This window comes from Tamandua tetradactyla, chromosome 22 (genome assembly GCF_023851605.1).
Source record: "Tamandua tetradactyla isolate mTamTet1 chromosome 22, mTamTet1.pri, whole genome shotgun sequence".
Taxonomy (NCBI): Eukaryota; Metazoa; Chordata; class Mammalia; order Pilosa; family Myrmecophagidae; genus Tamandua; species Tamandua tetradactyla.
The window spans coordinates 14,069,599-14,076,112 of NC_135348.1; the positions used below are offsets into that span (position 1 = coordinate 14,069,599).

Consider the following 6,514-nt stretch of genomic DNA (forward strand, 5'->3'; position numbering starts at 1 on the left):
CAAGAATATGTATACCAACAACAGACTAGCCATTCAGAACAACGCCCCCTGACTTTTTACATGTTGAGTACAGTGTATGGGCCTTTTATATTTGAAAGTCAGTATTGCTGGATACAAAATCCTTGGCTCATATTAACTTTCTTTGGGAATCTTAAATATATCAATTTGCTTTTTTTCAGGCAATAAGCATTGCTGTCAAAAGTCTGATTAACAATCTGATTTTCTTTTCCTTGTAAGTCACTTGCTAATTGTTCCTAGATTCCCAAAGGATGCTTTTTCTTTAGCTTTTAAAGTCCAGTGATTTTGCTAGAAATTGTCTTGGTGTTAGTTGTTTTTGTTTAATATTCTCACATGTGCAGTATGCCTTTTCAATATAATTTCAAACATTATATACATCTATATTTCTTTTAGGAACGTTTCTTTAAATTATGGTTTTTAGGATTTGTTCTGTTTCCTGCCTCTCCCCACCTGTTTAGGAACTCCTATTATCCATATGTTGGATTTTCTTTGTCTTCAGTATTTGTCACTTTCTCTCAAATCCTTTTGACTCTTTTCAATTCATGTTGATTTTTTAAAGTTTCTTCCATTTCACCTTCTTTTTTGGGTGGGTGGCATCTCTATTATGTTATTTCTGAGTTTGTCTAACTCTAATTTATGTTGTTTTTCATGTCATATCATTTGCTTAACCTCTTTTTGCTCATTTTGATCAAAACATGGTATATCTTTCTGGTATGTGTTCACAGTCTGTAGGATTGTTTCTCTCTTGTTTATTTTCTCTCTTTTTTCTTCTTAAAAGAACTTTGTATGAAATTAAAACATCAGTATTTTCCTATTCATTTTATATTAAATTTATTTTCTTGAGCACTTAAAAGGCAGATTAGCTTTTCTGTTTTCATACATTCTTTTTCTTTCCATGACTTAAAATATATGAGAACTGAGATTTCCTGCTTTGTTTCCTTTCCCCACTTTTATCTGAACTGTCCCTTTCCATTGTTGTCTGTTGTCCCTGACCAACTTTATATCGATTCTACAACTACAATTTCTCCTCACTGAGGAATCCTGTCCTGGAAGGAATCACTGGGAAATCAGTTTTGGAGATTAGTGGTCCTAGATTTCCCTGCTGCTTCCATAAAGATGGGTATACCACAGACCGTGCGTACCCACCCGCTATTTGAGTGGTCAAAAACCCTTCTAGTTCCATGCCTGCCATGCTTGTCAATGAAGAACTGTGGGCTACTGGGGGTCTCCAATTGTTGACCCATCAGATACCCTGTTACTTCACTTGTCTTTCGCTTGCACAGATCCTTCTAACTTGAAGTTCTTGTGGGTATTGGTGGTTTTCTCTTATCTGCTTGTATTTTGGAGTTGATGGACTACCTGTCACCTAATGTTTGTAAATGTTGTCCGTGGGTGTTTTGGTCTTCCCTAGTTTTACGTTTTATGTGGTGACATGGTAAAACTAAAAAATTACACTGCTGCCACTATCCTCTCGCAATATATCCCCTCTATTTGATTATTTTAAAAAATTGCCAGGAGATAAGGGGCTGGGAGAGGGGAGCAACTGCAAAGGGACATAAGAAACTTTTTGGGTGATGAAAATGTGCTAAATCATGATTGTGGTGGTTATGTGATTCTATAGATATGTCAGCATTCATAAGATTGAACCATTATAATCAGTGGGTTTCATTGTATATAAATTCTACCTTATAAAACTGACAAAATAAATATGTTTTATATTTTACCCACCATATTAAGGTGTTCCATACTGGGAATTTATCTACACATCTAATCCACAAAATTCATTTAAAACTTTCTTAGTGCCTACATGTGCCTTATTTTTAATTCATAGCACTTATTATAAGTGGAATTACACAATCATTTGATCATTGCCTCTCTCCTCCATGCTAGACTATAAACTCCAAATGGACAGAGTCATTTCCATTTTTATCACTGTATCCCAGGACCTGGCACATAGTGGGCCTCCAATAAATATTTGTTGAATAAGTGAACTCCTCCCCCAGAGCAATTTCAAATACTGGAAAATCTGATCATGTATCTTTGCTCTAGTTAATGTCTCCTTACTTTCAATCCCATTGCTGAAATCTTCTCCAAGCTCTAACTGAAAGTTGGACAGTTAGAAACCTTCCATTTCTTCCCATTAGGTTACAGAAACTGCTGATCTTGAGAGCCATGATTTGATCTAGCACACCCTGAGAGTGTTACCAAATAGGTGAAGGAGGAAGGACTTACAGCAGTCTGGAAGCTGAGTCTTGCCAAGCTGCTGTAGCTCGCTCCATAGGATTCCTTCCAGCACAGTCTTCCGTTGTCACTGTAGACCAAGCTCCCTCTTTCATGTCAAGGCTTAAATCCATGGTTTTCCTTTTAAGGTACACATGATTCACCTAAACACTTAAAAAATATTAATATCAGTAAAAGGACAGAGTCAGTTGGGGTCAGGGGAGGCATTAACAGAAACCAAAGAATGCAGAACCATTTCTGCTGGAGCCAACAGCACCTTCAAAGAACAGCCTGGCCAGGGAGACACCAAAAATGTTTCTCTGTTTAGACCCTCTGTTCATTTGTTGCTGGCCTTGAGTTACTTGTCAGCAAGTGTCACACCTACATCAGAACCAAGGTGCAAAATCAGCAAGTGCTAAAATCCTTCCTGATTATGGTGATTTGCCAACAGGGAAAAATATTACATGAGAAACAGGCATTTGCTTACGTTTTTTTCTTAATGTACAAATCTGTAAGCTCAAGTGTGCTGGATCAAGCCTCACCTGTAATCATTATCTCAAGATTTCAAGTTGCCAGTTAATCAATAAACTCCCTTTATTTTATAAGCCACCTTGATTTGCAATCAAGAAATGTCACTTTGCTTTAAAGATCTATAGCTTTAAACTAGAGTATCATTTAGACATTGCCTAAAGGTTTTATATTGCTTACTTTCTCAAAGATCTTTCACAAAAGTTTCCCAATGGTTTTACAAATTTTCAGACTTCTAGCACCCAGACACCAAGTTGACTGCTGATCATTGTCCTGACACTCAGTGATTCCCTTGATCCACTCTGCACAAGGTTTTTCTACTTCTATGCAGCATAGAACACGTGCAAATTCACTTGAAGCAAAAACAGAAAAAATCCAGAAGAAAAAATCAGGGAAGCAGAGGAAAAGAGGCAAGTGTATCAACTTAGTCTGACCTAATTGAGCAGACTGGATCTTTGAAATGCATACAGTAACTCCAAAGAACATCAGCAGTATACTTCTTACCCAAAACAGATGCTGAGGGTCTGATTTGCTACCTTAATCTTAATTTTTATCACTAGTGATTTGAACATGAAAGAACAAAACCAAGTTTCACAGAGGCTAAATAAGAGACCACACAGCAAGCGTGCAATAGAGCTGGAACCCACTCGATCAGAAGCCAAAGTCTAAGCTTTTAAACAGTTCTTTATATTCCTCTCAAATCAAGCCTATCCACCACGGTTAAAATCCTTCCATTGTTTCATTAAAATAACAACTATTCATTATCACCTGTCCTGGGTACAGTCCTGATTTTCTGAAATGTATTTCTTGTCTGCAAATGAACTATCCTCCACCTGCCAGAAGTTATTGCCACTACTCATCTCCCTGGGCTGGGCACAAAGGAAAGGAGGAGAAAAAATCTTGAAGAAAGAGGAAAGTTGTGGATTTGAAGGTTAATACTTAGCTCTCTCTCCCAAACAGTCAAAATCCTTCTCACTGAATGTAAAATCATGTAGCCACTGTGGAAAAACAGTTTGGCAGTTCCTCATAAAGGTAAGCATAGAATGATCATATGGCCTGGTGTGGTGGTTTGAAGCTGTATGTACCCTGGAAAAGCATCTTCTTAAATTTAACCCATTCCTGTGGATCCATTGTAAGTAGGAAATTTTTATGAGGCTACTTCAGTTGAGTTGTGGCTCAGCCCAATAGGTGTTAATCCTCTTACTAGACTCTTTTATAAGTGGAGTGAATTCAGACAGAGAGAGAGCTAGAGGAGGCGAGAAACTGAACATCAATGGAACCTGGAAGAGAAGGGAGAGACGAGGAGACGCTGCCATGTGCCTTGCCACGTGACAAACAGCTAGTCCTGGAAGGCCACGGTCTTTTGCGAGAAAGCATTGCTTTAAGATGCCTTGGTTTGGACTTTTCCCCAGCCTCAAACCTTGACGAATAAATTTTCATTGTTTAACCTGACTCATTTCATGTTATTTGCTTAAGCAGCATGGGAAACTAAAACACCTGACAATTCCAGTTCTAGGTATATACTCAAAAGAACTGAAAACGGACTTGGACAGATATCTGTGCACCAATATACATAGCAGCATTATTCACAATTGCCAAAGGATGGAAGCTCCCTGAGTGTCTTCAACAGATGAATGGCTAAATAAAACGGGGTGTATACATAAAATGAAACATTATTCAGCCAAAAAAGGAATGAAGTTCTGACAGATGCTAAAACATGGATGAACCTTGAAGATATCCTGTTGGGTAAAATAAGCCAGACACAAAAGAAAAATATTACAACTAAGGAAAACATTGTATGATTCCACTTATGTGAGTTGTCTAGAATAGGCAAATTCATTGGGATGAAAATAGAATAGAGGTTACCAGGGGTGGGTAGTGGTGGTGTTGGAACGGGGTGCACAGTAGATTGAACTGTGTACCCCAACAACGCATGGTCTTAATCAGCACCATTAAACAGGACCTTTGAAAATGTTTTTAGTTAAGATGTGGACCAACTGAAACAGCATTGCTTTAAATACTTTTCTTCTTTAACTGAATTTATTGTGTAATTACAGATCATTGTTTTACAATCAGTAAGTATGGACAATATTGAAAGAAAGCTGAATTCAATTCAGGAAAATTGCCATTACAATATCAGATAGAAAATGGACAAGTCAACTCAAATTTGTGCCTCTCAATGCCTCACTGACTGAAATATTTATAAAGAAATGGATACAATTTGCTAGGGCAAAGACTAGAAAGAAAAAACCATAGTTCATTATTGAGAGGAATGGAAGGCATGAAAATGTCCTAATTGAGGAGTCCGACTCTACCTCTTTCCAGCTGGGTGACTTTGGGTAATTTCCATGGCCTTTCTGAACCTTGGCCATGTGAGAGTGCTGTAAAGTAGATGTGAGAGTGCTGCCAATCTAACTGGGCTGCTGAGAGAATCAACTGAGATGAAAATACGAAAGGGCTGTAAGAACTAAAAATGTGCTATTCACATGAAATGTCTTGTGTAAGCATTTTCAAATACTACTGTGATAAGCACATTTTCATTGTTAGCCTAATATTAGTCTTTCACTTTGGACCGTGTGATGGATGTGTGTGGGAACAGTGTGGAGTTCTGTCCAGCGTTTAATCCCCCATGTTGCTAAAGGGTCTGGTACAGACTATTTTCTTTGAGACCACAGGACTCTGGCTTCCAAAAGTACAGATGAATACTGCTAACTCTGGTTTCTCTTCTGGTAGTCCTCTGTGATTCTCAGTATCGCCTCCCCTCCCTTGGCAGAGGTCAGACAGATGGCCGAGCAGTGCTGAGTGCCCCGGTCATTGCCTTGTCACGTCATGCCTTGTGTCAGATCCTGATTCTCCCGGAAGACCTTGAGAAGTTCCTCAAAGCTGATGTGCTCTGGCTGGTGCACAGCTCAGATCATATCCACATGGCCAGTTCTTCCTCAACAGACTTCTTTAAAATAGGATTGGAAGTTCAGCCTCCTGCAGAACCAACTTGAGTTGAACACATTCCTTTCAGGATCCAGATTTTCCTTTCAGCTCCCCAGATACAGCCCATTCCTAATAGAGCCATCTGTGTGCCCTCTGGGAAAGGTTCAGCTGTCCTGCCGCCATTGGCATGATGTTTGACCGCTACTGGTATCGACTCTTTAAGGTTGGGTAAGGCTTGCTGAGGGCTGAGGATCTTAGAAGTGGAAACACCCATCCTCAGGCCAGGAAAGAGGTCGTGGTAGAGCTGACTAAGAGTCCTAGTGGCCAAGAGCATGGGCCGGCCACTCGGTGAGGGGTAGTGGGCAGACTGGCATGGCTGAGAACACAGCCACCAGCTGTGGAGTCCATGGTCAGTGCCCAGGGAGGTGTGGTTGGGGCTGCTGCCAGGGTGGCCCTTAATTAGCTCTTTTTTTAAAATATATTTTATATTGAGATATCTTCATGTACATGCAGTTTGTCCACAGTATACAGTCAGTGGCTCACAATATCATCACATAGCTGTGTATTCCTTGCAATGATCATTTTTAGAACATTTGCATCACTCCAGAAAAATAAATAGAATAAAAGAAAAAACACATACATCTCAAAGCCCTTACCCCTCTCTCTCATTGACCACTAGTATTGCAATCTACCCAATTATTTTTACCGTTTATCCCCTTGCCCCATCATTTATTCATTTGTCCTTATTTTTTTACTCATCTGTCCATACCCTGGATAAAGGGAGTGTCAGGTTTTCACAGTCACATTGTAAAAGCTGTAT

General features: G+C 39.3%; 1 pseudogene; it reads right to left on the reverse strand.

Annotated features, from left to right (window-relative positions):
• Positions 1–5,474: 5,474 nt before the first annotated feature.
• LOC143665983 (mitochondrial peptide methionine sulfoxide reductase pseudogene) lies at positions 5,475–6,028 on the reverse strand (annotated as a pseudogene).
• Positions 6,029–6,514: the final 486 nt, after the last annotated feature.